Genomic DNA, 22,296 nt, shown 5'->3' with positions numbered 1-22,296 from the left:
GCCTGCCCATCTGAACGAGGTGCTAACTTCAGCATCTGCTTCTGCAGGGGACTCAGCTCCTTTACCAAAGCAGAGGGGGAGGGAAATTACCTCTGCCAAGACTATACAGTAACAAATGTAGTGTGATTGGACTGCTTTAATTTGCCCCAGAAAAGGATCTTAAAATTAGGAGCTGTCAAGGCATTTAATACAGAACGCCTAAATCATGGTAAAATATAAGATTGGAGAAAAGCCAAAAGCTGAAAAATAGAAATGCGTGCTTATAAATCATTGACAGAAAAGTTGTACAGCAACCTGCACAAGGAAGTAGTAAAAGCTGGATAGAATATAACAAGAAGTAGGGTGTGTGAGAGGGGAAGAGGAAGATGCTGAGTGAAGAAGTGATCAGAAAGGTGGGAGAAAAAACAGTGAAAGTCAAAAAGACGGCATGGTGTTTAAGGAGGATTTTAATTATTTTCAAAGCAGAAAAGAGCTCAAAGAGGCTAAGGATGAAGTACAAAGCATGATATATATGCAGGGAGTTATAATAAGAGACTTGATGAGACTGATTTTGGTGGCAGACAGACCTCACAGCCAAACTAGAGGTATAGAAAGTAGGACAGCTGGGATGAAATGGGATCAGCAGCTGTAAGCAGGGTATTGAATTAGCTAGGAACAATTCAATTCAAACAACAAAGGAGGGAGGAACTTGGGGAGACAGGTGAGGTCATAGATGGCTGAGGCAAGATCAGAAGGAGCTTAAATTTCAGGGAGTATTCACTCCCTGCATTGCTGCTTCTGTCTCTTTGTTTATATCAGTAAACTGACATCTTTGCTTCTATGCTACATTAGGTTTCCTTGCAGTGACAGGGAGAGGTAGATGGGGGGACACGGTGTGGTGCTGAAGAGGGGACACTCAGCACCTCCACTTTTGACAACAGTAAGATGCTAGATCAGCTCGGTTGTCTCACAGAATCACTCTGAGGTGCCTGTGTTGTGACCATGCTCTCTTGGGGAGATCAGAACCAAAAGAATAAGTGGTTAAGATGGAGGTGAAGAGAAGCAATCATAGGAGGATCAATAAAGGTTGGGGGTCAGGTCAAGAAGGTCAAGGTAAAACGTTTGTGACAGAGAAGTGAGAAGCCCCAGTGTTAGCAAACAAAGTGTGTTAGGAAGGATGAGAATAAGAAAAAGGGTGAAGAAAAATCAGGGACTTTGCAAGTGAAACCTTTTCACAACGCATACGGGCTAAACGTAATTCACAGGTTTTTTGTTTGTTTGTTTGTTTGACCTAAAAGGAACAATGCATTGGGGATGCCTGTGGGCTTTCTAAAAACAGTTGTATGAATATGCAGCAAATACATGCTTTTCTTGAATTGACTTATGGATTTTTTTTTTTTTTTTTTGCCTTCCACCTTAAGCACTTCACTGCCTAGCAGTAAACCGTCAAGCACTAGCCCTTCCTAGTCAGTCACTCTTGTTCCCCTGCTTAAGAATGAAACACAATATCTTGCACACCCAGAATGCGAAGGAGCTAATCATTGGCTCGCATTGTGGCTGGCAGAGCAGGCCCGCCTCTTTGGCTTGTGCTGACAAGCTGTTTATGTTTGTGCAAGGCCACCCTTTAACTCAGCCGCCTGATGGCTGTAATGGGACCAAGTGTCTAAATGCTGCAGAGAGCTAAATCTTCTCAACAGAGGCACGGTGAATTTCCGTCTCTGATACTCCTGCTCTATGGAACTCTATGGAACACTAGTAAGTAGCTTTCTGTCTTCTTGTGGCTTTTCTCATAAGATTAAGGACGTTTTAGCAAGGCAGGTAGGCGCTGTCATTCAGAGGCAGCTATTGATGTATTTCCTCTGTCTGAAGTAAAAGAGCAGCTACTTTGTATGCAGTGTCATGACTACAAGGACTGCACTATTTCAGTCTCAAATGAGACCTTCCTGGGAGGCAAAAGGGAAAAAGTTAGTAGGGACACAACCCATTTAAACTTGCCTTTTTTTTTTTTTAAATATGATTTTAATCTGCATCTAGGGCTCATTTTTAGCTGCATTTCCACTATTTGATCATCCAGTCATGTTTCAAACAGCAGCAGGTTTGCAAGATCTTAAGTAGTGTTGTTTAGAAAAGTGTGAAAGGACTAGAAGTGAGATACTGAAAAATATATGCTTCCAAAAATGTTGAAAGGTACTGTCATATTCTAAGATATATACCTAGCAGCAGAAAAAGCAAAGTCATGTTCAGAGATTTCGGTTGTCTTTGCTGGCTGCTATTAGGAACTGTTCACAGTTCCACAGAGAAAAAAAATGCAGAGATAGAACAAATCTGACTTCTTTTGTCTTTAATATATGCTTTCTGATGTTCAGAAGTTTAAATAAAATATTCCATGTTTGGACAGTATTCTTCAATTTAATCCTGCATTGCAAATATTGCTGGACTTTTCAGACTTTCTCTTTTACCCTTTATATCAGCAATGAAAACCTTAATGTTCAGTCAAAGCTGGATACCATGCAGAATCCCAGAACTAGTCTGACCTTGAAGTTTTGGCAAGTCTGTGTCTAGATTTCTTCCTTCTTTTAGCATGGCTGGAAGTGTCCCATATGGCACCGTGATAGCACTTCAATATTGCCAGAATGGTCCTGTTTTCCAGGGTACTTCTTCAGCTCTCACCTGAACCAGAAGTGCCAGGATCTCCAGAAAATTCAGCTCATGTTTTCAGTTCAAAATACCTGGGAGGGGGGGGAAAGAAGCTGTCACTATAAATGTTTTCATTATGCCTGTTTTTAAAGTCACAGGCATAACCTTACTTCTAAGTTTCAATCAGGTCTTTGTTAGCCTTGAGTCATGCCAAAAAAGCAAAAGCGAATCCGAAGTGAGGCCTGATGCCATGTTCTTTTCAGCTTGTCTAACTTGTCCCCTATGGATGTATCTAATAGGGGGATGCCCTGGGGGTTGTGCCCTCATCTCTGCCATGCTGCTTGTGTTTTGGGGCTGTGCACAGCTTCTGCAGACAGCCCTGATGCAGTCTGGAGACCTTTGGCTCAACTCTTCTACTCATCTGTAATGCTTTTAAGGACTGCATCATTCAATGAGTCTTGAATTGCAAAGGGCCAGCAAAGCAATATTATCTGTGGGAAGCACTGGCTATGAGACAGACAGAAACTTTCAAATAAAAATGGTCTATTGTATTTAATACATTTTAACTAGATGGGTGTCGATGCTTGCAGTTGTTCAGCCCTGAGACTGAGCCTCCTCTAAGCGATACAATGCATGCATGTTAGTGTATGAACTAAAGCTAATTACAGCAATAAGCTGCTTCTGTGCCAGGCTGTGAACACAAGCCAGAGGTTTTCAGTCACTCTCTCTAAGTAGCAGATAGATACTAAGCCTTGATTAGAAAGATGAAAATGGAATTGTTTTTTGCCTATAGATCAAGTAACAAAGAAAGCCATGAGATACACATCAGGCATAAATACACACCTAGGAGTTTTTGCTGTGCTCTCTCAGTAGATAGCTAGGAATAATCAATATGCTTACCACATTGTCTTTCTCTTGACTAAAGAAAGAAATTCTTCTGTATTACCAGCTCAGCACAACATGACTTGCTCTGTAAGGGCAGACTGTGCCTGTTTGATTTACATCAGGGTAAACAGGCAGAAGATTAAAATTGATTTGTCTTCCTCCCAGAGAGATAATTTTTAAGATGTATTCACAGGACTTGCTAAAAAAGCCACTGTATCAACATCCTTCGTAAAAACTCAACTACTCTGAACCACATATGCTATAATTGTACTTTCTGATTCTGAGATGGTAGACAGTTTGTGAAAACAGAATGATTTACTAGTACTCATTAACTGAGCTTTCAGATAGCCTGGGAAGCAGATAAGCATGTTGTCCTCAATCTACAAAAGAGGGAAATGAATTCTGCAAGAAAGCTGGAAATAGAACTAAGATCTGCTTCCCAGGGCTGTGTTTTTACTGCAATTCATTTTCTTCCCCTGGCTCTGCAGGTGCACTGCATGTTGACCATGGGATCCCTTGCCAACATTTTCCTGTGGCTGAGTCTTTAGTCTGCAGGCACATTTGCAAAATAGCTATTGTTCAGTTATTCACCAATTAATGGGAGATATCAATTTGGGGTTGACTGAAATTCTGACCTTTTACCATGACCTCTTATGAGTACTCCCAAATATACTTATGGTTAACAGACTGCAAACCCTGCAATGTTGAATCTGATCTACTGGATTTTCCCCTTCTTTGCCTTTGAGAATGTCAGACCAGCTCCCAGAACTGGTCAATCTTTTGGGAAAGAAAAGCTCTCTTGAGTTACTGGAGGTGTTATTCTTGACACCCTGAGCATTTGAATTCTTAGCAAAAGCAGGAGGTTTTAAGGGTGCTTTTCATCTCAGGGTTTTGACTTAATAGTGGGTGCTTTGCTCATGTGTCCTATATGCTTGACACACATCAATTACGGTTATGGTAAGAGAGTGCCTGTGAGTGAAATATCACCTATGCCCCAATCCCATCAGTTGTTTGAGTCTGACCAGAAAACTGAACTGCCAGGTAACAAGAAAAAGTCTGAGGTCCTAAAAGAAGCAGTGGCAGCCTTTTGTCAGTTTTGTATAGACTTCCTTGTAAAATCACTTGCCATCAGTACTCAAGTGTCTGTAGGGGCAGAGACTGAGATTTGCAAAAAAACCCTCCTCAGCCCCCTTGGGTAAATTGTCCTCTATCTTAAATATGAACTAATATCTTCCATGCTAGTATCCCCAACTTTCATCCACACCTATGAAAACTTTAAAAATCTTTCATTGTGGTTTAATTTTATTTATTTATTTTATTTATGTATTTATTTTATTTTTCAGGTTTGTTTTCCTAGGTATTAGATCCTTTTCTAGGTAAGGGAAGTTGTTGTCACTGAAGTGGAACATACTGGTTTCTTCTAAAAAATGAAAAATCCCGAGTGTGCAGCCTTCTGTATTTAAAAGAAAGAGCAGAAGGCTTGTAGTACTCAGATGTTAATCATACATCAAGAGCAGAGGATCTCCTTCTAACATGTGCATTTTATTTTTGTGGTGTTACTCAGAAAGCACTGCACTTAGGAAAGAAAAGGATTGCAAGGCAGGTCATATGTGCAAAATTCACCCAGGAAAATAGAAGTTTCTCAAATAGGAATTTGCCATAAGGCCAGTTCTGTAGGGTGGCCTGCCTGAAATATAATAGAAAACACAGGCAAAGATGGAAAGAAAAGGCATCATGTCCTTCCATTCTTGCCTACCGCAGGAAGTGAATTGCAGTGGCTAAGTGGTCTTCAGGTCTGTGCTGCCTTAAATCTGAATCTACCAGAGTCCATTGATTTCTCTGATTACTCCTCCTCCTGTCTGATGTGTCTGGCCTCCCAGCTGGCCAGCAATGCTGATAGAAACAAGCCTCAGTGGCATACAGATACTTTCACTGGCTGTGCTCGTTCTGTTCCTGTGCTGGGAAGATGTTCCTTTGGACTCCATGGGCAAGCCCTAAGCTTTCTTCTTACTGGAATCACTGGCTTACAGAACAGGCTCTCTGCATTGCTGCTTTGCTTTGAAAGTGTGTCAAAGGTTCAGTCTTGCAAACTACCTTCTTTTAGGGCACATACAGGATGGGTATAAAATTAACTGCAGTCTCCAGATGGCCCACCCAGATTCCTCTCTCTAGCTCACCTCTCTCAGGCCCAGAAAGCAAATTGTATCCCAGCATGTGCTCAAGTAGGCAGGAAATATTATAGATGCCACTGTTCCTTCATCCATGAAGGAGCTTTTAAATATTTCAGTTTCCTTCCTTTTTGCCTGTGTAGCTGGACAGAAAATCTAAGAAAGCAGCAATTTAAGCTCGTAGTATAAACTGTCCTTAATTGAGTGGGTAGCTTGCTGTGTACTGACCTGGTTGCTGCTGTCTAAAAAAAATTATCATGACTGTAGTCAGCCTTTCCCTCTTATCACAGCTGGTTTACAGCATGTGAAACTGAGAAGCATAGTACCCATCAAGATTCAAAGACTGCACTGCAGCTTCCCTCAGGAAATCAGATCATACTTGGGGATCACTTTATTCTTACATATTTCTCCTTACACCGCATCTTCAGCTGACACTTTACCTAATGCTCCCTTAGATATAATATAGCCCCCCAATGTACCCTGACAGTCAAGTGTTACTGTTTGTTATCGTAATGTCCTGGCACGAAATTCTTCAGGCCTTACTCTGGCAAAACTTCCACTAATGGCAATTCAGGAACTGGTTATGTAAGGGTGAAATGGGACTGTGAGAATTACAATCTTTTCTCATATGTATTTTTTAATTTCTGCTTCTGATTGGGATGCTTAGCTTTGGAGCAGTACCTTTGGCCTTCATTTCAATTCATTTTTGAATGTGTAAGAGTACTTGATAGATATTTGGTGAGGTTACTATTAATTCCAGCACTGCAGTGGATGAACTTTCAGCATATTACGGTTTTCAGACATTGCCTTCATGAGACCACCTGTCTAAAGAAACCTGCCTCCTTCTCTCAATTTCTCCATAATTTTCTCCTGATTTCCACTTTCCTCTATCACTTTGAAATTTATGCTTGACACTCATATACATTTTGGGACCCAGAGTTACTTCAAAATATTTCCTTGATTCACAGCAGCTATGTAAAAAGATATGCTGTCACAGCCCAACACACAGATGGGAAAATGTGAGCCATGGCTGCTGTGGTTCTGGCTACAAAAAAGAGGAGTGGGAAGGGATGATCATGTGGGTTAAAAGAGGAGGGACAGCATTCTTGTATATCTGCACAGGCACATAAATTAGGGTATTCTCAATAGAAATGTCTTGTATTCCCACCTGCCTCAAAGTCCTGCACAGCCTCAAGCTTCTCAGCCTTTCACTCCAGCTTTCAGTACCCTGAGGCCTCTCATCCTTAGACCCAGTCTCCAACTCATGCCAGTGTAGAGCATCTAGCTGCTGCCTGTGGTCCATGCCTCCCCCGCCTCAGACACATAGTTCACTGATTCTTCATCTTTCTGCCACCACTCCTCTCCTTCCATCCTAGAGCTACCTTTTTTCTGCCCCACCCTGCCCCCCCCCCCAGGCCTCCCAGATCCCATCATCCTGAACCACTGTGCTCCATACCATTAAAGATGATTGTTTTCCCTGCCTCACAGGCCTTAAACGCTTTCCCAGAGCCCCTTGCTCTTTGTCATATTCTCCTTCTACTCTCAGTCTTCCTCACAACAGCTCAGTGTTTGCAGTCTGAGAAACAGGGTGCTGTTTCTTCTCCCCTAGAGTCTCAGATTTCTGAGTGCAAAGGTCTCAACATAACTTCTTTTTACTCTTTTTCATTGTACTTGAGGGCAGGAAAGTGGAGCAGGTCCAGCCTACACCAGGCACATACTAGCCCTTTGCATGCTGTAAGAATGGATAGCTCCAGGCAATGTCAGAGAAAGACTAAGCCAAGAAATATATGAGCATGGTGTATTTTTTAGAAAATGTAGTCCTTTCTGTTTCTCTTGGCAAACAAAGTGTCCAGTATTCAACACTTATCTTGTGAACCATCTTCAGGCCCTGAGCTGCTTTTGAACTGTTTGCTGTGATTCTTCATGTGCTCACTTCTTAGTGATACTGGTCACATGGTGACATTTCTGATTCTTGGATGAATTATGTTTTCAAACAAAAAGAGGGATTTGGACACATTACTTTTGGTTCAGAACTTTTCTTGAATGCAGCCATATGAAAATATATAGATTAGCGTTTCCTGGATACTTGCTTTGAAAGAAAGCTTACTTATGTGAATGGAAGTTTGTGATAAACAGTAATACTGAGACATGATTTTACAGGAGCCAGTGGTTAATTTTTGAGTGTAGCAAACTATGTTTCAGGGCAGTACAGAGCAGAAGCATGAGCCTGGCACAAACTGAGTGTATGCCAGTGTTTAAGGGTCATGGTTGCCACAGAAATGCAACTTAGAGCTTGAAGTAAGATTACAGTCAAAATGAGTGTGGGGCTTATGTGCTGTTTCACGGTATATTTTTGTAAGCGGCTTGAGCATTTGGCTGGCAGTCTTTTTTTTCTTCCCCCGCTCTGATCCAAAATGCTCCACATCTGTATCAGCTTCAGCACTCAGCGGACCCCTATGAGCTAATTCACCTCACTGACCTTGCAGAAAATTAATGCATTTTGTCATGGATCAATTTTCTGTCAGGCAATGAGCTGTACCTGTTCACTGGGAGTCCAATAAATGCCTCAGTGCAAGGTGAGAAGTAGGAGTGTGCAGCCAGACAGGGGAAGGGAACCTTTGAGAAGAGTCCAATGTTTGTCTTTTGAAATGATATTCTTCTAATATTTTAACCTTCCCTGATGAAAACCACTGGGGCATATGCATTGCATGCTGTTGGCTGGCTTGTTGCTTAAAGAATACATGGTATCCAGGCATTAACTCATGTACTGTGGGCTTTAGGGTGGGAGAAAGGGACCACCATTCTAACTCACTTGGAAAAGAAAATGCTGCATGTCTCTCTGTCACCAAAGCATTCATAATGAGCTCATGTGCCCCAGGCAAGTCCAGATCCCTGCAGTCACAGATGTTAGCGAGACTTGATGGGAAAAAGTGGCTTAGTGCTATGCTTATTCTCCCTTTTTTTCTGGGGAGAGCCAGTGGCTGCTGCAGGCTGTAGTGAAAACAGCAGCAGCTGGGGGGCTTCCTCATCATCAAGGTTCTAATGCATTATGTTTTTTTCTGAGCTGCATATTTTCTTGCTGTGGAAAAGGAGTGATACATTATAAAGCAAAATACATACATTATAAAGCAAAATACCAAAAGCACTGAAACAGCCCAATTCTCATCTGACAGAAGGAGCAGGCTGCGAAGGATTATCACACTACATTATCTCTTCAGAAGATCAGCTAACAATTCTGTGCCTTTCTGGAGAGTGACAGCTTTTGCCAAACTCAAGTCATTGGGTACCAAGCCAAAGTACTAAACTAAAATACATAGTAAGTGAGGTCAGGCTAACTAAATACAAGCTTAGCATCTGAACCCAGATTCAAGATATTCCATGTGTTGGCTTTAAAATGCTGGTGATAAAATGATTTAGGTTATCACTGCTAATTCATCTTTAAAAAAAATGGGTTATTGTCAGTCCCAAAATCTACATTATTTTATTTCATCAACAGTAAGTGAACTGAAGCTTCACTTTCAACTCCTCCAAAGTTTGTCTCAGTTTATCACACTTGTGATTTTTCAGTCTGTACAAAGCCTGCCAGCTTGTTTGCATCTGAACACTCATCTAGGGTTTAAACTATGACTGACTAGAAGTCTGCATAAACCTGCGCTAAGTAGTGCACTGCTAAAATGAAATGTGAACACATAGCTGTGGTGTTTAATCTGCCTGGTTTGTTAATCTGCCATCCTGAGCTTCTATCATTCAGGCAATTTCAGCGATTCAAATTAAATGGCAAGGTGAATCCTCCACCAAATGCAGGCCTTTCATCTGCCACTTTCTTGGTATTTAAACTGCAAAAGAACAGCATGGAAAACAGGTTGCTTTCATCTATACCTTTGCAATTCAGCAGTCCCAGTACAACCTCACTAGACTAGATGGAAGCAGAATCCAGGCCAAGAGAGATACATATTCTGCCACCTACTGTGCATCACAACCTGTCAGTCACTGACTGAGGAGGGCACTTTTCCCTACTTAAACAAACATGCAATGAGGTTTAAAAAAAGCCTTTCAGGAATCTGCAAATAATATCAGTTTAATCAATATCTAAGCTGCATCCTATTCCACTCTTGTCCTATTAACATTTCCAATGTAGTTATCTTGGTGAAAAATCAGGGTTGTTTTCTACTTACATGGAAAATAACAAGGTTGTTTTGTAGCTGGCATTTGAAAACATCCTAAATGGAAGCCGCCATTTTTCTGAGAAGGCAAATTGTTCTAGCAGATTGTTTTCCCTGTCTGTTCTGTTCTTTGATGCAGTCTTTCCTATATGAAGCTTTCTATAGTACATTTTCTCTCACCATCAGTCTGATGAATATCATCCTTCTCCATTTCTCCAGAAAGCTAACATCCCTCTGCTGGATAGGAACACGGTGTGTGACTGCCTCAAAGTTAATGGAAAGAGACTGTAAGAAAGTGGGAATCAAATGGTGCCTTAGTAATATCCAGGCAACAGTGAGGGGACACACAGCCAACCTGCCTGGAGGCAGGAGCTATCTGTGAACAGTAGGATGCTGGTACCCCACACGGATGATGTGAAAGAGGAAATGGAGAACAGAAAAGAAGGGAGAAAAAGATGGTGAATAAGAATGATCCCTGGAGCCTGGAAAATGAAAGGTCGTTAAAATCAGTCTTCTACCTTTGAATCTTGAATTTTCTTGATGTTTTCTTACGGAGTGTTTATTTGTGAAAGCAGCCTTTGATGTAAATGGGCTGGGTTTATTTTTTTTTTGAGAGAGAGAATGGATATATTGAAGAGTGCCTGAGAGATCAGTGTGAATTAATGCATTTGCTCCTCAGGGGCAAAAAACACTCAGTCAGCATAAGCATCACAGACTGAAAGTGTTACTTCCACTTACTTTCCACGTTAACTCCATGTCTCACAAAAAAAAAGAGTCCTTATGCCAAAGATAACAGCCATTCAACTTGTCTGTGCTGTCATAATACAGGACAGGGAGGGAACCTACCTGTCCAGAAAACCGCACAAGGGCTACTCTGCTGTGCCCATGAAATAATTTCTGCCCCCAAGCCTAGAAGTCTGTTCTATCAAGATCAGGTCCTTTGATTTAATGCAAAATATCAGTCCTGGTAAAAACAAGATGTAGTTAGTTCATCCCACTGAACTCAACTCTTCAAACTGTTAACAAACCTTACTTAGTGCTGTTTAAAAAAATAATATTATTTGCTTCGGTTGACATCTGTGCATTTAAAGTGTTTCACTGCTTACCACCTTGATGGCAGAACAGAGCAGAATGGAGGAAAAATGCTAGAATGCAAGCCAAGGATACACAACTGTAGTAGCAGCTGAGCAGTAGGGCATATGAAATCTGTTCTCACATACCTCTTGTTTGTGTGGGGTGTTCTGGTGTCAAATAGTAAGACTGAGCTGATGTGTAGCCTTTTACATTGGATCACTGGATTGTATTTCACTCATCTGGAGGGCTGACTGTTTTCACAGAGTCTGTAGGAATATAATACCTTTGAGATCTCTAGCATTCTGCCTGATGTGACTGAAACTATTCAATGGGTTATACAGCTTTTGAAAGGAATTGTGACAGCACAAGCGAAAATACATGTAAAGGAAATTCATTCACATTAACAGTCCAGTGATGTCAATCCTGGATCCAGGTACAAGATGAGCAGACAATCAGCACAATCTTAATTGTGCAAAGATGAAAAACTGAGAAAGTGAAAAGGTTCTGGACTTTTAGGCAGACTGTTTGCAATGGTGTTTTTATTTTGTTAATGACTCACCGTACTGATTCACCTATGCTTTAGTGAAAGCATTTAGAGATTCTCACTGTTCAAACAGACTAAGATTATTCCCAGTAGAAAAGCTTGCAAAACTCCTCTGACAAAACTAAAGACTAAATCAAACTTGATATTTTAAAGTAAAAGAACAGGCAAGTTTAGTTCTAAGTAACATCAAAACTTCTTTATCCACCATGAAATCTGTTTACTGATTATTTATTTATTGGGAAAGTGGTGTTCTTGAGTACTGACTCAAAAGCCTTGAGGTATACAAAAATATAGGTGACCTCTCAAGGCTATGGTACCTGAATTTAATCAGGTAGTAGGCCTTTAAATAGCTGAAAATAGAGACTGCAAGTGACTTAGCAGCTTCAAGTCATGGACTTTTACTGGGTGGTTTTCAAAATTTTGCTTGCGATACTCTTGGTAAAATGTTAGTTCTTGTAATTAATGGATCAGATCACCCCAGGGGTTCTCTATTAAGCAACTGTCTGCTGACTCTGACAGTTGCCTTATTAAAGAAAAACATAAAGAAACACAAACAAATAAAAACAACAAACAAGCAAACAAAAATAATTAAAAAAACAAACCCAAACTGAAACAAAACCTTCCAACACAACAGATTTGCTTCCCACCTGGAAACATTTAAAGGGATCAGTATTTACTTCCTTGTTAATAAAAACCAGGTTGTTCTAAATGACTTGCTAAATTGTTGAGCTGTTTCAGGTAATGCACTGGATTTTTTACCCCTTCCAGAGAGGCTGTGTGTGCTGGGAGGGAGGGCTGCAAGATTGTTTTTCTCCATAGTGCGAGGGAAACTGGCTGCCACCTTCCTGAGTGGTGTGTGGTGCTGGGGGCTGCTCGGGGGAGCAGTCAGTCATCTGCAGGCGGGAGACCATCCCGGCATGGGGCTGGCTGTTTATTTTCAAAGCCTTTGTACCTCAGGTTACTTGTAAGGCTGATGCTTGGGGAGTTCTGCTAAAACTGGACTGTATATATTCCCTGGTTTGCCTGTAATTTGCAGCTTATGAAAACCAGATGGATGACTCTATGCTCTGCAAGTTAGTATAGGAATAGGAGCTTCCGACATAAGAGCAGCTTTTACAGAAAACACCGAGTTAAGAAGATTCAGGCTCAGGCTAGATTGCTTCTTCCCTCCCCCCCTTTTGTCTATTTTTACTGCATCATTGGTATGTGTCCAAGGAAAGTCGGCCATATCAATTCGGAAATACAAGGGGATAAACTTTCGACTGTTGGATCTCTTCAGGCTGAGAGACTCCAGAGAAAATGAACGGGGAGAGAGAGATTTAAAAGGAGAGATTTCTTTAGGTGAACTTTTTTGGTTGTCTGCTCTGCCAACAGCAGTGTAACATAACGAAGAAACTGCAGCGGTCCTTTCCCACTGTCTTTCTAAAGAATGTAAGTTACCCTTTCACACTTGTCTATAACTGTCCATGTGCTTTTTCTGCTTTCAAGCATTTTGTGAGAGCAGTGGTTTTACAGCAAGTGAGCTCTTGCCAGGAGCTCTGCTGTGTGAGTGAATCGCTTTGTCTTTCTTTCTCTCCTTTAAGTCAGGCTGGCAGCGGGGAAGCTGAGCAGTTTGACACCACCTTTCTTTGACAGTCGTGCTTGCTTGACTTTAGATGGCTGTCGAAACCTTTAAACCTTTTCGGCATTTGCGCAGAATGCTGTTTGTAGCTGGTAAAAGATAATAGCAAATGTTTTGATTTAACTGTGTTAGGCTTACAGTAAGAGCAAGCGTTTCAAAGGGGATTGTGTGATGTTGTGTAAACAGGACAGGATGTGACATGGGAAAACAAATGTTTCCTGCTCTTTAATATTTAAAAGAAATAATTGAAACAGAGCCATGGAGTTTGCCTAGGAAAGAAATAATGATGCTTATTCAAAGCAAAGTGATCACTCTGTAAAGTCTAATTAGGAGAGCGATTTTACTTTTCACATGTGTTCAGCTTTTTTGAAGTTGGCATTTGGCATTAATGTTGCCATATTCTGTTGTGTTTTTATGAAGAGTAACTTGAGCCATTACCTGATGCATAGCTCTCTGTAGGTTACTTCTGTTAATTCATTTGTCTCCTTTTAGTTTATTTTACTGTTTTCAAAATGCAGTCTAGACTATCAGACAGATTGATAGGTTTAAATATGAACAAGGCTTTATAATGATAACATACCAGGTAATATACCAAGAACAAGACAAAAGTCACCCTGAACTCAAAAATTCATTAGACCAAAACAGTTACATACATGTTCAGTTATATGGGGACAAATAACAAAATTGTATTGAATGTACAATGACTAAACAAATATTTCTTGGATAAGGATGTAGCATAAGAAAAGCTGCTTTCTGTTCCAGCCTTTAATTTTTTGTCTTTGAGGGCAATGGATTTATTACATGGATAACAGTTCTGTGGCCAACTGTTGTGATTCAGCAATCAAAAAGATTTTTTCTTAAAATTCCACATTGCTGCTTGTGTGAAAACTGAAATTAAATTGACTAGTGTTACTAATGAGGTCTTCTAGACAATGTGAATATTTGGAATAAACTTGGGAAAATAAACTGCAGGCTTGAAAAACATATCAAAAGGTTTGTTTTGTTAAAATCTGTATAAAATTGTTTATTTTAAAGCTAGTTCCATAATTTTCTGGAAGATGGACTCATGACATCTAAAGTCTGGACTGATTATAGAGAGAAGGTACCAGGAAGCTACTGTACTTGGTCTTGAGACTGCATTGTCCTGCTAGAAAGCAAAGCCAGCAGAAAGAGGAGGTTAGTCCCTGTTTCTGGAGAGTGTTTTGGGTGGAATCTTTCTGTTAGCTGCTGACCAAATGAAATAAGGCTTCTGTGCTTTGGCACTCATCTGAAACTGCTTACCATAAACCAAAGGTTTTCTCCAACTTCTCAGCAAAGCATTTGACAAACTTGAGTTGGGAAAAAACTCCCTGGTCTGATCTGGAACTGCAGTGCCCACAGTTTGGCTGTAAAGAACAGCTTGGTTTTTCATCATTGAAGGCTCACTTCAGTCCTTGAGGTTGATCCTTTTTCATGACAAATGGCTTTGATACGCTTTTAATACACTATGGCTTTCCTCAGGGAGAAGGGTAAACGGAACCTCTTTGTTGCTTCAGGGAGCACCACTAACACATGCTGCTTGAGGGCCAGAAGGAAAGAAACGTGAAGTGGGTTTTATGACAGAACCAATTCTAGGTTTGATTATTGGGTTTCTAGGAAGAGGAAAAAATAAAATAATGGAAACATTTATTTTAGCCAACTGAGAAAAAATCTTTTGGCTTCCCTGTATAATTCATAAAAGGAGACAGTGAATGTATCATGCCAGATACAAAATAAAAATTACAAGTATTTATATGGTTAATGCCTTTTTTTTGGGCCTTAAATGTTCATCTTTTTAATGAAAGTTATTTTCCATGTACTAACCAGAATATATGAGTTCAGTGAGATCTTGGGTTTGAGACAAGCACTGTCCATGTCCTGACAGCACATGAGTGCTGTCTGAATTCTGCCGTGTTCAGCAGCATGCACTGTGTTTGGAAAATTAGACTTTACCTGGACAAAGATGACAATACTTCTGGGGGATTTCCCCAGCCATGATAGAAATATTTCTCTGGCAATGCCAGTTTTAGCTTGAAAGTCAGGTTGTTTACTGGGAAATCCCAGATAACTGGTGCTTGAAGCCATTGCAAAAGCATGTTGGGCCTGTCTTTGCCTGATAAAGGAATTTCATTTATTCATAGCAAACCTAGGATTTGAACAGCCTATACTTATATAAACACAGCGATGCTCATGATTCTTTTGAGGAAAACTGAGAAATTAAACAAACTGAAAAGGTTTTGGGTGTCCTAATGCAGAAAGCAAAATGTTGTGCATTACTACAGTGTAACTGAAATTTAATAATCTGCATAAACTACTAAACATACAGTTTTGCAGAAACATAGAATCATAGTATCTAGATACACAAAATATTTATACAAAAACAAAAGCACGGGGTAGAGTAGGTTAAGGATAAATCCTTGAGCCAAACGTAAAAGAACTGGATCTGATCAGTTGGCAAGCATATTGTCTCATCAAAATTAAATGTGCCTGAGGATACAAGTGTAGCTAGTTTGAACTATTACTATTTGTTTATACACAGCAGCAAACTTTACTTCAAATAAAAAAATCAGTTTATCAATATTGATCTTTAATACAATTGCATTATAGAAGGGAATAGCTCTTCAGATTTAAATAGTTTTAAGGACAGTGCAATATTCTGTATTAAATTCCAAAGAATCTATAAATGTACTGAAAAGACCAACACAGTGTTTTTCCTTCTTCTTCTTTTTTTTTTTTTTTTTTATTTTTTTTTATTTTTATTTTTTTTTTATTTTTCAAGCCCTAAACATTTTCTCCTTGAATTTTGCCCATCTATATTTTGCAGGGTAACATATATGAACTTGCTTTTTTTAGTCAGGGACCACATTGAAAAGTCCAGTGACTGTCAGATTGAAATCTGCTGTTGCAGTTCCTATACTTGGCTGACACCTTCAAACAAAATTAGATATGCTATTTCCAGAGACTGCAGGTTGTGGTTATGTTATTGCTGATATTTGTAGGTTAAAAAAAAAGGGGGAGGTGTAAGGGGAAGCTAACAGTGTGAAATGTATGATATGAGCTCTTAAAAAAAACAAAACAAAACAACAAAAGCTACTGTGAAACAAAATCAATATTTATTGAAAGAAATAAATGTTAGAAAGGAAATAATAATTGTTTGGAGGATTCTACAGTACTGAAGGGAAAATAACAGGACTTAGCATTCACAGAAATAGACTTCTCCTGTTTATACCTCCATTTTTTGGCATATTACTTTTTAAGATACACTTGCTGCTTCTGTTAGAATTGGGCCCGCTCTTCTATTTGTTGTGCGACATAAATTAATTGGAGGCAGTCCCTTGGTGTGCTGTAAGTTTTATCTTGACATGTGTCTTTAATAGAAAGAGCTGCTTGGTTGCAAACACTTAACACTTCACCTCCCACTGAGCAAAACTCAGGTTGACCTTTGGAGAATTGAAAATGGCATTTCATGCCAAACTTTCTGAATTATTTTATTTCCATAAAGACCAGGTTTTATTTCTGCGGTTGAAATAACTAAATATTTATTGTATAAATTGTAACATTAAAGACATTTCTCTTTGTTTTCTACCATAGACTCTACACATTTTCTGTCACAGAATCTGTAGGCATATCTTGGCATTGCATGTCATTCCTTCTAATAATTGGGGTGGTTGGCTATATTTGGATTGGGCGTTGCTTATTTTAACATTAGATTTTAGTTGGAAGTCAGTAATTTAGTCTGATCACAGGAATAGCAGTTTGTAACTGGAATAGCATAAAGTTAAATAAATGATGTAACATGACACTCTAATGTACTGTGGGGTACTGTGGGGACAGCTAAAGATCTAGTTAGCTGAGAAGTCTGTTGGCACCCAGGCACCCTTCCCACTTACCATCTGGGCTTTAGGGCAGTAACTCAAAAAGCAAATCCCATTCAAAAGGAAGAATTGAAACAGCAATTGGAATATAGGTCTTGAGGTGCTGAACAAGATAGTGTGACAGGTAGATGTTGGCTGGCTCCATCCCTCTCGCTACTTTTTAGTTGCAGTAGGGTTAAAAGAGGCACAGCTAAATTAAGAAGGAGACTAATCATAGATGTGTGAAAAATGTTAGCAGCATGTATTCTGGCACTTCTTATATTACATGGTGATCCTGTTAACACAAGCATCAAAATATATCCTGTACAACTAGGCTGCTACAATAGTTTACCAACAAACTGCTGCCAGAATGGCTACAATGTTTCACTGTTTGATACTAACTCTAGGCTACAATAACTTTAATAATAAGCCCGGCCACTATGAGAAAACAAATTACGTAAAAATGCACTATGATAATGTATACTCTAAATAATCCTCTGGCAGAATGGACAACTCTGCGTTTTATGGTCAGCACTTTTGTTCATGTGTAAAGTATTATTAATTCTCTCTCACTTTAAAACCTTCTGAATATTATCAGTTTTGGATGCATTTTAGGAGGATGGTGATCTTCAGGCCTTATGCCAGGGTGGACACCCTCTGTGAAAGAGACATAAAAACTGGAGTAGATGCAATTACTTTTGATCAGGTTTTAAATGCATGAGATGAATGTTCAGTGATCTGCCTGCTCCTAATCCAGTATGGATTTATTTGTTTTAGTGTTATTAGTCTGCCTAAACATGTGTATGATCAGTTTATTTCTGGGTGACTTTCTGTTCTTTTGTCACGTAAAGCTATTTGTTCTGTGCTATGATCAGCTTCTGTTCTTGATTTTTTTTTCTTTCAATTCTGCAAATTTAGACTGAAAATCCCCTCTTTCTCCTTTTTTATGGGTGTTGAATGCTAGGTTTGAAGATGGCCCTTCATTGAACTTGTCATTTGAAAAATTTTCATGCATAGAGTGATGGCTTAAAGAAAAAGTGGAAGTGCTTGTCTCTGCAACGATTTATACTGTGCCTGCCTCCTTCATGTCAAAGTTTAGTAGAACGTGGTTATTTGTGAGCTTGAAGGTGTGCAGTATGTACTAGTGTGTTTTGTGAAGCACTCAGCAGTTGATTTAGCAAGTAAAGAGCAGTGGACAGATTATTCTGAGCTACATAACTCTGACTAGTATGAAAATACAGATGTGCAAAGATGCTCCTGCACCTCGTGCAGAACAAAAACCCTCCAAAGCAGTGGTAGAATCTTGAGCAAACAAACTTGACACAATTACTTGCAGAACAACAGCAAAAAAAAAGATTGCACTCAAAATTTCACAGAACATGGAAACGCTCTTGAAAAGATCCGATCAGTTATGGTTTTGTGTGCCTCTGAATGCATTAATCTCTATAGTGGTTCTTGGAGTGACTTAGCATGAGTACCATATTTAGCCCCAGCCATATTTGGCCCATGATCTGTATTATTAGGGAACTTAAATACTCTGTGAGAAACAGGACTTCTAAAAGAGCAGATGCCACCAGGCTCAATGATGTCAGGTGTCTTTAAAGCCACCCTGGTTCTTCTGAGAACAGCTGTATGTTGTAAATACGGTATATCAGGCTGCTTAGGAACTAAAATGAGCCCAAGAAATTAAAACCCAGGACTGAGGAACAAGCCTTTTACAACATACATAAACTGTTCAAGAGGAAAAACTGCTACAGTTTGTCTGCATTTGTACAGTACATTTTTCTTCCTTTTCCAGTGAGGAAACAGTATTCATGAAATGTTCTTCTACAACCTTCTCTCTGGTAATCCCTATATTGGTGGAACTGTTAATGGAAACCTTCCGGTATTAACTTGCACAAGATAAGCTTCTGCAGGTGTGCAGGTGTTTTGTGTGTTTGTGGTGTTGTTTTTGTTTTGTGTGGTGTTTTTGTTTTGTTGGTTTTTTTTTGTGTGTGTGTATGTTGTTTGCTTGTTTGTGTTTGTTTGTTTGTTTGTTTGTTTTAAATATTGAAAGCAGGTTTAATTTGATATTTAGACCTCAAGTAATTGCACTGTACTGGGGTTGACAAACCAGACAGATCCACAGCCTAATTTCATACCATCTGAGGTTTTTTTTTTCCCCTGATTGTTACTCTGAAACAATACTATGATATGGGTTAGTGTGTGGTCTTCCCAATGTGCTTGAAAGGCTTGCTGGACTCTCTGCAAAGAATAGGCTCTTATCTTTACTTATTACCTAATTCTTAGTCTCCTCTACATAGTTTTGGGAACTAGTGATCTTTCTGCATCTCAGATCAGAAAACATTTTATAATAAAGGGATAAAATTGTGTTTTTCCATGAAGATTTCATCCTAGTTATCAAATATGTGGTTGTAATTTTTTTGCCTTGCAGTTATGCATCTTAAATAGCTGGAAATAAATTTTCATTGTGAAACACAAACATGTTCTGAGATACTTCATTAGTAATTAAAGGGGAATAATTTCGCATTCATTCACAAATGTAATCCTTTACTTAAAATCTCCCAGTGGAGATAAGTACAAACCTTTTATTACATAGAAAACAGAAGATAGTATGTAACAGAGGACTATTTTATAAGAACTGCCCTACATGTTCTGTGCAGGCTGTGAAACTCCTCATCCCTTAGCTTAGTCATTCCACAAAACAAACAAACAAACAAACCCCAACAGACTAGACTGGTGCATGCAAAATGGTTTTTATATAATAAGGGGGATCTGCAAAAAATAAGTGAACAGTTCCATTTCATGCACTTACAAAGTTCAAAATTTTTGTTTGTCTTATCAGAAGCTGACACAGAGCAGAGTCTTGAATACAAGTAAGTAGAAGAGCAAGAGGGCTTCTTCCCATATTTAACTTTTGGGACAGATTTTTATCAGTGCTCCTGAATGGTGGCCTTTACCCTCTAGAACAACCATCATTTCACTTCTGAGATGTGCTCTTGCAGAAGGTCTGCTCTGAAGGTGTGCACCCTCTGGAGGGACCTCTGCTGAGTAAGGTGGACAACTTTTAAACTTTTAGATGAAGAGAACCAGGATAGTGATCAAGGCATGATTTCCCCAAGCTCTATGGCATTGCTTTTAGAATAATACAGAGTGCCTCCATGGAGAAACAAGGCAGATGTCACTCTTAAGAAAACATAATTAGAGGTATTTCTTTTTTTTTTCCTTAAGGATAAAGCAAATTTCAAAAGGTAGGAGCAAGTGGGGAGAAATACTAGGTTAGTATTGTATTCACTATGAAAGGGTTCTCTGCTTGAGGTCAGTTTCCACTGTTGTGTGTCTTGTTTGTATGATGTAGAAATGGATGTATATGGTATTCTGTGGCCATGAGTGGCATTCTTCATGCAACAGTAGTGTATTAAGGCAGTTGTCTGATGGATTCATTTCACCTGACATCCCTAAATGACAGGGCTCTGCAAAGTGATATTATAAGAACAGCTCTGTGGAGCCATTGATGTCCATTATGCCAAAAGGGAGTGACTACTATGACAGCTCCTGTGATGTCTAAACTAAATATTTTGAAGGTTTGTCTGGGTCAAATAAAAAGTAAATCTAGCCTAGACTTATAATTTGGATGTTGGCTGACAGCAGATGCCTACAGAAGGGCAAAAGAATAGGTCAGACATACCACGGTGCTCTCCAGAATGCTCTTTCATATTCAGTGATTGGTGCTTCCAGTTCTGCTTCTGATGTCTATTAATTTTAAAGGCTTTAATCTATTAATTCACTGTGAATTTGTCCTCCTCTCCTGGAATGCCTGTAAAATATTAACAACTGTAGCATCCTGGGGCAATGGGTTTCATAGCTCACAGGATGAAGGAGTATCCACCACATTACTGATAGCCTTAAAAGAGTTTCTCATCTATGGCAAATAAAAATGAAGAGTAAAAAGCAATAATAGAAATTGTAAATAAAAAATAAATTGTGAAAAAAATTTAACTTGGAGTACAGCAAGCTCTACATGTCAAAAACCTAGTGATTTCTGTGTCATCAGGCTTCCAAAAGCATTCAAGTTGCCTTTCCTTACAAGCAGCTTGGCAGTGCCCTTGTGGGAGCTTGGACACCTACCCTGAATCTGCCCTGTGTGATGAGAACCTGGAAGAGTTGTCTAAGAGAAAGTTTAGGAGAGTTATTTTTGGTGAGGAAGGATAAAGGCGGACACCTTTTACTACTGCTTCTTGCAGCTTGTGTCAGATATAAAACCTTGTACATCAAGGAAAATGCCTGAAGGAAACCTGGTCTGAGCCAGAGTAGCTGCTTGGTTGGCCCTAAGAAAGGGTCACTAGGACTGTCTGGAGATCCAGACTGCTCAGGGGTATGATGGGCTTTGTAGTCAGATAACTGCGTCTTACTGTGGCTGTAGTGAAACTCTGCTGTGGAAACACACATGAAATTGATGCGTTTCTGCAGATAAGGCAGAAGATTTGGGGAGCACTTTGCCTCTGCCATAGAAAGGTTTCAGCTTTTTCCCATAACAACTGTTCTTTAAATAGGAGCACTGGCATGTGATCAGCAAACAAGTGTCCTTGCTAAGGACTGGAAAGACATGTTTACTGGGTGAAGTTCAGCCATTGGGTGTTCTGATGTTTTGAAGTGCTGGTGCTTGCTACTGTTAAGTCAGAGTGACCTGCTGAGTGTGGGGGAGGACACAACATCGCAGTCAGCATGCTCAGGCTCTGTACACTTGGAGCTCCTCATGGGAGCTGTAGATGACTTTTTGTTAGTGGTGTTTGGGCAGTTCAGCTCCTGTGCCTACCACCATTGTTCAAACCCACAGAGCTCCTTTTGCCAAGGTTGTTCTGACATTGTTTCTCACTGCTGCTGCCAGACTGCTTGCTGTATGCAGCTATGTGTTTACCTACTTGCTGTGAAAGTTCAGGGTTGCGTTTTTTGCCAACATAAAGAGCCTGCCTTGGTAAAGCTCTGCCTGCCACTTAATGCCTCAGCAAGGTCTTCTCTGAACCCAAGGACGAAATAAATGTTTAGACATATCGCTGCATTTTTGAAAGACAGTTCAGAAGAAGACTTAGCAGACAGAGAAGGTAACATTGCTGCTGGGCTCTAGGCAAGAAAATGAGGTGGGTACTGTACAAAATCTAAGGTAACTATGGAGGTGCAGGAACCAATATTTCATCTTTTAAACAATGTAAGTGCTGCAGAGGATGAGAGTTGGAATTCAGCCTGCTCACAGGGGCTTTTTCTTCCCCTCTTTAGTCTCTCTCCCAGACATGTTTTTGGCAGAAACCTTACCTGCTTAGGCACCCTATCTGCTTTGTGCTCTGTGCTAAGAAGA

General features: G+C 39.8%; 1 protein-coding gene across 13 annotated transcripts in view; it reads left to right on the top strand.

The window, feature by feature from the left end:
• TRIM2 (tripartite motif containing 2) overlaps positions 1–22,296 on the top strand; it is an 88,856-nt gene that overhangs the window by 17,788 nt on the left and 48,772 nt on the right. Inside the window, exons 1-2 of one of the 13 annotated variants that reach the window (XM_065062707.1) lie at positions 12,497–12,881; positions 14,107–14,247. The exons of 6 other annotated variants lie outside the window; for them this stretch is intronic. The gene's annotated coding sequence lies outside the window, so the exon portion shown is untranslated. Of the gene's footprint in view, positions 1–1,485; positions 1,735–12,261; positions 12,882–14,106; positions 14,248–21,928; positions 22,082–22,296 lie in introns of those variants that run through there. 6 more of the 13 variants (XM_021285379.2, XM_005500837.4, XM_021285380.2 and 3 more) reach the window with 6 other exon arrangements.

The sequence above is a fragment of the Columba livia genome, chromosome 4, assembly GCF_036013475.1.
Source record: "Columba livia isolate bColLiv1 breed racing homer chromosome 4, bColLiv1.pat.W.v2, whole genome shotgun sequence".
Taxonomy (NCBI): Eukaryota; Metazoa; Chordata; class Aves; order Columbiformes; family Columbidae; genus Columba; species Columba livia.
The sequence above is the reverse complement of the archived record's forward strand: the minus strand, read 5'-3'. Positions and strand labels throughout refer to the sequence as shown.